Source organism: Xenopus laevis, chromosome 9_10S (assembly GCF_017654675.1).
Source record: "Xenopus laevis strain J_2021 chromosome 9_10S, Xenopus_laevis_v10.1, whole genome shotgun sequence".
In the NCBI taxonomy this organism is placed as follows: Eukaryota; Metazoa; Chordata; class Amphibia; order Anura; family Pipidae; genus Xenopus; species Xenopus laevis.
The window spans coordinates 63,002,379-63,014,448 of NC_054388.1; the positions used below are offsets into that span (position 1 = coordinate 63,002,379).

Below are 12,070 nucleotides of genomic sequence, written 5' to 3' on the forward strand. Positions count from 1 at the left end.
CTACAACCAAAGTATTGATGTGTGGCCCATGAGACTCATGGATTTACTTGCAATATTTTATATACCCGTGAGTTGGGTCATACGTTATATTCTCAGCAGGGCTGCCTTTAGGGGGGCACAGGGGGTACAACTGTCTCAAGGGGGGGACAGCTGTGCTGCACTTCTCAAATTAGCCGGCGAGGAAGTGATGCGTCGCAGAAAGAGCCGAATGTAGCTGAAGCTGAAGACCCAAAGCTGTTAAAAGACCCGAAGTCATGAAAGGAGCCGAAGAAGCTGAAAAAGAACCTAAGGTAAGTTCCACTGAACACCAATGTGTTTTTTTAAACCCCTGGCCACCAATGTTTTTTTTAAATATTCTATGATAACCAATTATTTATTTTTGTAGGGGAGCCCTGGTGTCAATGTTTTTTTTTTTAATTCATAGGGGGGGGCCTGACCATCAATGATTTTTTTTTTTACTTGCAGGGGGCCCTGACCACCAATGTTATTTTTAAAACTTTTATGGGGGGCCCTGGCACCAATGTTTTTTTTTTTAACTTATAGGGGCTATGACCACCAATGATTTTTTTTAACTTGTAGGGGGGCCCTGGTGACCCTGGTTGCCAATTTTTTTGTTTTAACTTATAGGGGCTATGACCACAAATTGCTTCTTATAACTTGGGGGCTGTACAGCTTTTAGCACTGATGTCTGTGTGGACTTTTTACTGTGGTGTGGGATCTGGGATGGGAATTGGGGGCTGGGGTGGACGTGATTTCTGATGGCAGCCCTAATTCTCAGTTCCATAGCTTCTTGGGTGCCTTTTCAGTATGGTACAGTTGCTAGGGGCCCTGAGTATAATTCTGACCAGAGCACTATCTGCATGCAGCTTATACAGTATGTTGTTTCTATGCTTGCAGGGGATCCTTTGCAGGGTTGCCTCCTACACCAATTGACTATACTTTGTGTGTGTGTTTGTGTGTGAAAGGGAAACTTAGGTGTTAAACTCCACTGGTACAGGCACTTATGTAAAATGCTTATTAATAAAGAATCATTATTATTTTTTGTTATTGTAAACAGGAGTAAGAGCTGCCATACTGCTTGGCTCTGCCGAATTATCCTCCTTAGAATGGCAAAGGACTATGTCACCTATTTCTAACCTCCAGAATAAATGTTCTTTACCTGCCCTTGGAAAATAGTCTATTATAGTAGATACAACCCATTTGTATAAGGTTAACAGACAAGCCATGTATTTTGCACACCGGGAATATAGACAAGAACCTCAAGCATAATTTCCCTTGAATAAAAACTTTTCGGGTGAATTCTCATTTTACCTCAAATGATACAGCACTATAAAGTTGCATGCAAGACTTACAAATACTTGCACCCAGCCCTCGCCCTGTGCTTTTTAACCCTTTCTCTTCTCACCTTTCAATTCATTTTTTAACCTACCACAACACACCTAGGAAAAGAGCCGCTTCAGAGAAAGAGGAAGCAAAAGAGAGTGAAAAAAAATTACCAGTAGGAACTGGATTTAATTTTTACAATCCACAAGGTATTCAATGTAAACTGTACAGTCCTGTGACATTGCCTTTGATCAGGGTTGCTAATGAAATAATATAATTGGGCACTCTAAGAAAAAGGGGAGAAATAAAGAGTACCTCTAAGAACAGCTTCTTCTTAAAGTCTACAGGACATTTTAAGCTGAAAGATATTGAAAGCAATTGGCTGACAGTAACTTTAAATAAGGAAGCCGTGCAGCTGGGGATTTCCCCTTGGAAGTTCCCAGCTAATGTAACTATTAACATCAGCGCAGGCAGGCTCGCTTGCTCATATTTCAAGAGGCCACTGAAGCAATTTTAAAGCCCGCACAGTCTCTGTGCTCTTGTGGATGATGTGGCTTAAAGAAGAGCAGTAACAGGGGAGACACTTTCTAAGGTAATGGCCATTTTGTGTTCTAATTTCTATGTTTATATATTAGTAACTAAGGGTGTGGAAACCATGAAAGTGAATGCAGTTAGAGCAAAGAGACAGATGCACAGCAGAGCTCCCAAGCAGAGGACAGCTGCCATCCAAATCTAAATTCTTTGGAAAATAGATGAAGCAAAACACTGCTATGAAATGAAAGTGCAGTTTAATGACTGCAAAACTAGTACTCCTAGAATTCTGTATAAGTCGACTACTGGTAGCAAATATTGCAGATTCCCCTGGCACGGAAATATAGCAGTTTGCCTTTTATTAAATCCGCGCTGCACATACTATTTGCTAAGGATGGCCCCTCCACTTTCCAGTGTCTTTGTATTAACATGACTTATGACAACCATACATGCATATAGATACATATACATAAAAGTGATTTCGATTTCGTGATTTTTTTCATGTCAATATACAAATATACCAAACTAAGTTTTCATTATTTGAAACTAATAAATAGCTGTAATCATCATATTTTTTTTACTATGTATATGTAATATTGTTTTTGATTCCTTTTTTGTATCATGATGATATAGTTTACTGAGATACAGTTCTTTTTTTCTGGAAAATACTTTAGAGAAGTGAGCAAACTATTTCTTCTGTTTGGATCCATTTTTGGATTTGGCTAAATTACCGAATCCACCAACGATTGGGTGAATCCCAAATCGAATATTGGATTTGGTACAATTCATTTATTTTAGACAGCTTGTAAAAGTTGGTCATCAAGATATTTTCTTATTGTTCTTGCAATAAAATCATTATTTGTAAGCCGTAAGTTTACTTTCACAAAGCATATTATTACATGCCAAATAATGATAACATATAGGGGCACATTTACTTAGCTACGATATTCGAAGTCGAAGGATTTTACTTAGACGGTCGAATATCGAGGGTTAATTAACCCTCGATATTCGACCCATAGTAAATGTGCCCCATAATACCTTTTGTGAAGTTAAGCAAACCCTTTAAACTAAGCCGTTATTCAGCAAACCAGAAAGGAAACTAGAAATATAGTCATTTCCACAATTACTCCACTAAAAAAAAAAAGGCCGACTGTTTAAAAATAGAAAACAGGTTTAAGATAATGGGGGCAAAAAAAAAGCAGAAGCGTGGGTCTTTTTTAAGAGTGGTTCTGTTGGATGTACATTTCTCTTTCAAAAACAAATGTGTGACTATTATTATTTTTATCTGTAAAATTAAATTACATAATGGTTGCTGGCTTGTGTTTCCAGTTTGCCCAATGTAGTAAGACTGAAGACACAATCTCTTTGTGGTTGTATGCACTAGATTCTTTTTTTTCTTTTCAGTAAAGACTGACTAGATTCTCTCTGTGGCATAGAATGTAAATTCTAAAAAATATTGTGTAGAAATATAGTACAAATAGTATACATTGTATATTAGCCAGAACAAATCATGCAAATATATATATATATATATATATATATATATATATATATATATTTACAAAAATTTATAAATATTTGGGAAAAAAAAACTAGTCATTTAAAGTGCTTCTTCTTCTGACCTTTTCCAGCTTTCAAATGCTTGAAATGTCTAAAAACAATTGTTCTGTAAGGCTACCAATTTATTGCTACTTTTTATTACTCTCGTTTCTAATTAGGCCCTATTCATATTCCAGTAACTTATTTATTTCAATGCATAGTTGCCAGGGTAATTTGGACTCCAGCTTGCTGAAATTGCAAACTAGAGAGCTGCTGAATAAAAAGCTAAATAACTCAAAAATCATAAAAACTAGTTGTAAATTATCTCAGAATATCACTCTCTACATCATACTCAGGGGCAAATTTACTTATGGTCGAATATCGAGGGTTAATTAACCCTCGATATTCGACTGCCGAATTGAAATCCTTCGACTTCGAATATCGAAGTAGAAGGATTTAGCGCAATTCGTTTGAAACAAAAATCGTTCGATCCAACGATTAAATCCTTCGAATCAAACGATTCGAAGGATTTTAATCCATGGATCGAACGATTTTTCTTCGACCGAAAAATACTTCGAATGCCTATGGGGACCTTCCGTAGGTTTTAGGTGGCGACCTAGGGGGCCGACGTTTTTTTTTAAAGAGACAGTACTTTGACTATCGAATGGTCGAATAGTCGAACGATTTTTAGTTTGAATCGTTAGATTCGAAGTCGTAGTCGAAGGTCGAGGTAGCCAATTCGATGGTCGAAGTAGCCAAAAAAAAACATTCAAAATTCAAAGGTTTTTTTCTTCTATTACTTCACTCAAACTAAGTAAATGGGCCCCTCAAAGTTCACTTAAAAGTTAACAACCCCTTTAAAAACAAAATCACAATCAAAGTATTAATTTTGTCAAGTCAATAATCATACCCCTATATATATAATCTCTGTGGGACATTAAGGTGGGGTTTACCATGTTGTTACAATACTGGGTGCCATGTTTGGCTGTATAGGCAAACAGGCCCTAAATAAAGTACCCCCTCTTGTAAAATATAAGGATATTATAAGTTACCGAGGAGTTTCATGACCATATAAAAACACGAGGCCGAAGGCCGAGTTTTTTTATACAGGTCATGGAACTCCGAGGTAACTTATAATATCCTCATATTTTGCAACAGGGGGTACTTTATTAATTATAATACACAAATTTCAATGAGTCATGTGACAGAAATGACATCAGAACTCACCGTTTATAACTGATGACATCAGAACTCACCATTTATAAGGATATAATTTACAGGATATACATGGCTTTTGTGTATTATAGCCTTATAAATGTTTTTAAATTATATCAGGATATAATTTCTAATTGGTAATGTCACATGACTCATTCGAGCTTATTTAATGAAATAAAAGTACTGTCTGTTTTAAAATATAAAGATATTAGAAGCCATCGCAGAGTTCCATGACTCATGTCCACTTGTTGTCGTCTGGTGGATAAGAATTAGTAGAAAGAGAAGGAGGAGAAAAGTTCAAAGTCAGTGAGGGTAATAGAAATTTGCATCCAATTTTGTAACTAGTAGAGTTTAGTAGAGAGATCAAAATAATGTCATTCATTATTTCCATAAAGAATTCTTATTTCAAGGACCTTTGTTTATGGTTTGTCCCAGTGGAACGGCCAGTAAACATTGTGTTCCAGCAAAGGCAGAAAGATCTTCATAGTAGCCAGAACTTTGCCTTCTCCTGCACCTATATATCCTAGCCAACAAATCTTAACCAATAAAAATATAAAGTTATTTGTCTTCAGTCTCAACATAATATAATTAACTATAGTGTCATATGAGTCTAAATAAATGTATTTAATGCATTTAATATTAAAATACAATAAATCTATTGCACCTCTATACTTTGCATACTATTTATAAGCAAACCTATATGTATTAATATACATACTTTAAAAAAAACAGTGCAGCAAAAACCTACCAATTAACTGAGACCACTTAAAGCTCATGTTGCAGACTTTGTTAAAACTGTATTCTCTGCTGTGTGTGTATATAAATATATATCACTCTAACCACTCCTCTGCCCTCTAGGCACACTGCCATCTGCCTACATAGTTTCTGTGGTAAGTGAATTGTTACTGACAGTTAGCCCTTCACTAATTTTGTCTTACCACATACTTCTCTTCCTCGCTTTTCCTGCCTTACAAAGATGTAAATAACACCTTAAAATGCTATTACATTGACAATTTTTTTACATATTTTGGAAGCACCTTCCCTTTCCAACAAAAATTGGTTGTGATAAAGATTTCTAAATTTGCCAATAAATTGCAAAATAAAAAAAATTCTCCAGACAATGAAATCTCAGGGAGGCTTATTTTATTTTAAATTCAAAAACACTTGATTGAATTAAACCTTGAAAAAATGTATATGTATCAAATTCATATTCTACTCTACTCATTTTCAGTGGTCTACAAACTACCCAAAATATGCAAGAAAAACATGAATTGCAAAAATCACTTACATTTTGCCTAGGACAACTTCCCTTGGCTTTTTCCAAATTTGATTTAAGTGGTATATTTTAAAAATTCAAGCTATTTTAAAATTTGTTATCGAAATGTTTGAAATTGTGCAGACACATTGAGAAGAGTAGAATGTAATTTCACTGTGTTTTACTGTTTTTAAACATATTTTCTACAGTAATAATACCCTCAAAACATGTTTCTTGAATGTTGAAAAAACACTTTTGACTTCTGTGGCACATTTTAGGGGGGGTTATTTATTAAAATCCAAAAAATCATAAAAATTTTTTGGATTTGTCGACAAATACTGTGAATTTTTTGGCATTTGACATCCGAAACCTTTTCCGTATTTGATGCCCAAAACCATGAAATCTTCGGATTACTGAACGAAACCCAGTGCAGATCAGGATATCTTCAAAATGTCAATGGGACATCTGCCATTGACTTCTACATGACCTTGGCAGGTCTGAGTTGGAGTACTTTTTTATTTGGACTTTTAACACTATCGGGGTTCACTAAATCTTGAAAAATTCTAGCTTTTTATTCAGCGAAAAAATGGTGTTTTAGTCTTTAAAAGTCAGACCAGAAAAAGGGACTTTAATAAATAACCTCCTAGGTGTTGAGTTTACATTTTTGTTTTTTTAAAAGATATCCATTTGATAAACCTCAAAAAGATGCATCAAAAGAACATGATCACTTTTTTGTTCTTTATCTGGGCTTTTTTGAAAAAAATGATTGCAATTTTTTTGCCAGTAAAAAATAGAACTTGATATGAATATACCGTATTAGCCCTGGTATATCTGGCTGAATCAGGATTCTGCAAAAATTGCTTGGATTCAAGCAATCGTAAACTGCATCCCTGGCTTGCAGTTATTCACAAAAGAAACAGCACTAGTGATATTTGTCTACAGAATAATATTTGTGTTCTGTCTCAGCATCGGTTTTACCGGTCACAAGCTCTTGTAGACCCAGTCTGTAAGGATATGTGCAGCAGGTTGAATGATCACCTTGACAGATAGCTTACTCAATGAATAAAGACTCCAGAAATGTTCTCCAATGCTTCTTTATGATTCAAGGTAGCAAATGTTAAACATAGAGGCCTTTTTCATAGGTAAATTTCTAATGGAGTTACACAGCTTACACACACTGCAGTCTCTTCATAACTTTCAGTAAATAAGAATGTCGCTTGGCCCTTTACACTCCCGGTGCCTCCACTTGAAATCTAATTTTCATCTGTTGTGATTTCCTGTACACAATTCTTTATCCATCTTCGTAGGCTTGCATAATTGTACCAAACGCACATTGCACTAACCAACAGAACCAGATCATGCCCAAGCTTCATTGGGCTGATACCACTGGTGATTGGGACCTCACTATCAGTGCCTGAGCAGAATTTATGTCTTTTTTCCTTTTCACCTTAAATGGCTACTACCATAACTACATTACACAGCAGCCTATTTATATAAACTATAGTAGTCTTTCTAAAGCAAACGCTTTTGGTAAACTTTTACCAATGTGGGGCACCAGTACATTTTATTTTAATTACTTTAACATGCCTTGTCTTTTTGGTGTTACTGTTCCTTTAAGAATATTAATGAGCTGGAGAGAGTGCAGAGACTTGCAACTAAACTGGTTAAATGGACAAAAGGATTTAAATTATGAGGGCAGACAGTAAAGGTTAGGGTTGTTTTCTCTGGAAAAAAAAAAGGCTTTTGCTAGGGGACATGATAACTCTTTACAAATACATTAGAGGGCATTATAGACAGATAGCAGGGGACTTTTTTTTGTCATAAATAGGTTCAACAAACCAGAGGCCATCCCTTTACACAAGAGGAACAGAACTTTCATGTGAAACAGCATAGGTGGGCAGTGAGGTTGTGGAAAGCCCTTCTGGGTGATGCTGTTATGGCAGATTCTAGTAATGCCTTTTACAGGGGCTTGGATGATTTAGTATAGGTATGGGTATATATATTTTATATATGGGAGTTTATACATTGGGTGGTGTAAGAATTTGTATATATGTGTACTGGGGTTCATTTGGTGGGGTTGAACTTGATGGACTTAACTAGTTAAGTTAACCCAACTTAATTATGTAACTATGATAGGTGGATTGTTTTGAAGTTTCGGATCAATTTGGCTACTCTATAAAGGACTTCTTTACTTCTGTTATTTCTAAGTTGGTGAAGTTATGCTCCAGCGCTTTAATCTCACTTGTGACTAGTTGTGCAGCACTCATATAAAGTGTTACTGTGACCATCTGGTCCTGTGACCATCACAAAGACAACCTAATGTCAACAAAAATGACAAGTTATCTATGCAATACACTGGTACTTTTACACGTTTGGCAATGGGTGCCCTATTGCAAATATCCTCTCTGCTTACCCTGTATAGCTCAAATGCACTGTAATGAACTGGAATTCCAGCAGGTATCCTTGGCAGATATGCATGTCTTATCTCTTCAAAAGCTCATAGGAGATTGACGCAAGCGACTACTTGGAGTCAATAGAATGAACAGCCAAAATTTAATCATTAACTTATCTCTGTCAGTTATAAATTGAAGGTTTTAAAGGGGAACTAAAGTCTAAAATAGAACAATGCTACAAATGCTGTATTTTGTATACTAAATATAAACATGAACAAATGATTTATGCTTTCAAAGTTGGCCGCAGGGGGATGTCATTTTGTAAGTAACTTTGCAAAACATCTTTGCAAGACCAAGATCATGGGCGTCGATCCGTGGAGTTCTACCCTAACACTTTAGCATCTCCCTCCGTTCAGGTGTGCTGGGTGAATGCATGCACAATATATTCTGAATTTATTGCCTTGCTAGCACAGCTCATAGACCAACCTCTATAAATTGAATTCTTATTGCATCTAAAGAGAGTGGATTAGTTATTACTTAAAATGCCCAGGGACAGATTTATTATGTGGTGTATAATTGCCATACATTGCCGTGCAAAAACTGCTTAAAATGGGGGACATTTTTTAACGCTCTTTTTCTTTGAGCAACTTCCGCCAGAACTTATTTACAATGGTCTGAAGCAGTGTTTTTTACACAACATAATAGGCCCCGTAATGTACAAACCAGATAACAAGTTATCTCTTCCCCTTTAGAACTTTTATCCCCATTTATCTGTCTTTTGTATGATTGAGCAGAACACAATTAATCAAGCGCTTTTCGGAGCCACTCAGGAAATTCTCATGCAGTTTGCAACTACCGAGAGCTCACACCTGAACTGTATACTGGAACAAACAGGTGTGTTGTAATGTTCAAGGCGATACCTTGTACTTTCCCGTGAGTGTAGATGCACTACTGTATTAGAATGTAACACTATGTCTAGCTGCATACCTATGGTGTAATAATAAACTCTTTGTGACTCACCTGTCCTTACCTGGAACATGTACGTATTTTGTTTACCTGTGCTTATTTTCCTGGTATTTTCCCTTACACAGACAAGTCAGGTGTGATTGAACAGGTTACTTTGTTAAAGGTACATTCCTTTCATGCATCCAGTACACATGCATTTATTTATGAGCTGTATATCAGGGTTAAGGGCCATCAGAAGTGGATAGTAGGGTCTTGCAGGAAGCAGGCACTAGGAAACAGTACATGAGCAGGGATCCCAAAAGTTACTAGAGTATCATGGGGCTGATTTACAAACAGTTACAAAACTAATCGTTCCCTGTAGCAACAGTTACCTATAGCAAACAGCAATTAGTCTTGATCATTCTACTACAGGTATAGGACCTGTTATCCAGAATGCTCAGGGCCTGGGGTTTTCCAGATAACAGATCTTTCCATAATTTGGATCTTCATACCTTAAGTCTACTAGAAAATCATGTAAACATTATATAAACCCGATAGGCTGGTTTTTCTTCCAATAAGGATTAATGATAACTTATTTGGGATCAAATACAAAGTACTGTTTTATTTAGGGATCCACGATTCGGTTCGGGACTCTGCCTTTTTCAACAGGATTCGGATTCGACCGAATCCTTCTGCCCGGCCGAACCAAATTTGCATATCACAAACGAGGAAGTAAAAACTGTTTTCCCCTTCCCACCCCTAATTTTCATATGCAAATTAGGATTCGGTGCAGTATTCGGCCGAATTCAAAATAGTGAATTTGGTGCATCCCTAGTTTTATTATTAAAGAGAAAAGGGAAATCCTTTTGAGAAATGTGGATTATTTTGATAAAATGGAGTCTATGGGAGGCAGCCTTTCCGTAATTCTGAACTTTCTGGATAAAGGGTCCCATACCTGTACGAATGAAAAATATCTGATTGGTTAGTATAGATAACTGGCATTATGTTAGTAAATTAGCACTGGTTTAATAAAACTCAGCCCTTTAATAACCCCCCCTCCCTTAAACATGAAAACTGCTGCCTTTCTGAAGATTACAGAGACTCTATTGTGCAATAACTTGTAAGTTCTTCATCCTTCTGATGAAATCATACCATCAATTGCTTATAGCAGCAACAAGAAATGCCCAAATACAACTGTTGTTAAAGGGATCCTGTCATCAGAAAACATGTTTTTTTCAAAATGCATTAGTTAATAGTGCTACTCCAGCAGAATTCTGCACTGAAATCCATTTCTCAAAAGATTTCAATTTTGAAATCTGAAATGAGGCTAGACATTTTGTCAATTTCCCAGCTGCCCCTGGTCATGTGACTGCACTTTAGGAGAGAAATTCTTTCTGGCAGGCTGCTGTTTTTCCTTCTCAATGTTACTGAATGTGTCTCAGTGAGACATGGGTTTTTACTATTGAGTGCTGTTCTTCGATCTGCCAGGCAGCTGTTATCTTGTGTTAGGGAGCTGTTATCTGGTTACCTTACCATTGTTCTTTTGTTTGGCTACTGGGGGTGGGGGGAAGGGAGGGGTTGATATCACTCCAACTTGCAGTACAGCAGTAAAGCGTGATTGAAGTTTATCAGAGCAGAGTTCTGCTGGAGCAGTACTATTAACTGATTAATTTTGAAAAAAATGTTTTTTCCCATGACAGTATCCCTTTAAACTACAAATCTCCGACACCCAAAACCAGGTAATCCACACTGGGAGTAGTGCTTATCCAAAAGATGAAATAAAAGTGAAAAGGGCAGCTTTAGACCCCATTATAATGATCAATATGGATCTTTAGCACTTCGTTACTTGGCAAAGCAGGGGCTCATGCTGCAGACTTCATAGGCTTCTGTTCATCTGAAAAAAATAAAAGATTTACAGTATCTGTTTTTATAGATGACCAGTTTAAGGGAAATGGTGGTTCGGTCTTCTATGTGTATTTTCAACAGGGGGCTTTCAGTATAGGAAAGAAGTATGGAAGGGAGACAGAGAAGGTGAGGAAAAGACACAGAAAGAGGGAAATACAGTGAGAGAGAAATCTAAAGAATACATAAATAGTACAGGAGAAAGGGAGTATTCAGGAGTGAGGGAGATGTAGAACAGAAGGGATAGAAAGAGAGATGCAGATGGGATAGAAAGAGAGAAACATTGAGGAGTCAGCGTCCGAGTCCAGCTCTATTACAGCGCCGCACATAGAGAAGATGAACGGAAGAAGCAGATGCAGCTTCCGGAGTACGAAGCAGCCAATCACGTGCGCAGCTTGCAGTCTATGGACCTGAGAGGGCGGAGTTAGGCGCTCAGCGTGTCAGGCCCATTTCCACTGCCCCTTCTATTTGTTTTCCTGTCTGGAAGCCGCTTCCGTATTAAAGCCTCAGGGGTGAGTAGAGGGGGGTCTTTCCTGGAGCAGCGAAAAGAGGCTGCGCTGGGGTTGTCGCGGTCTAACTGGCGCGGGTTTCTTTGCAGCTAGCGATCTATTTAACTAACTTGTGGAAGGAAAGCCCCGTGCCACAAACAAAGGGATTTTATTTGCAGCAGCTGTGTCTTCTTAGTTACTGTTATTGTTCTTTTTGTTGTTACTATTATACTTTATCTTCCAGAGATTATAATTCTATTCCGAAAAGAAAGCCCCCGACTTGCTCTGAGAGTTTTAGTTTCCAGTCTGTGTTGGAAAGAGAAACTAAAGTGTCAGAAGGCGACTTAGGTCTGTGTAATACATAAGAGCTTGGTTCTACAAGTGCAGTTACCAATAGCAACCTGTCAGCAGTTTTCATCTGGTTGCTATTGGCATATGCGTCTGTGCAGTTTTAACACCTGTGTTAGTAAATCAGCCCT

The 12,070-nt window shown here is 37.2% G+C and overlaps 1 protein-coding gene across 3 annotated transcripts in view; it reads left to right on the forward strand.

Annotated features, from left to right (window-relative positions):
• Positions 1 to 1,822: 1,822 nt before the first annotated feature.
• The window catches only part of tank.S (TRAF family member associated NFKB activator S homeolog), a 42,751-nt gene continuing 32,503 nt past the window's right edge, over positions 1,823 to 12,070 (forward strand). The window contains exon 1 of one of the 3 annotated variants that reach the window (XM_018238820.2): positions 1,823 to 1,915. The gene's annotated coding sequence lies outside the window, so the exon portion shown is untranslated. Of the gene's footprint in view, positions 1,916 to 11,458; positions 11,616 to 12,070 lie in introns of those variants that run through there. The other 2 variants (XM_018238821.2, XM_018238819.2) reach the window with 2 other exon arrangements.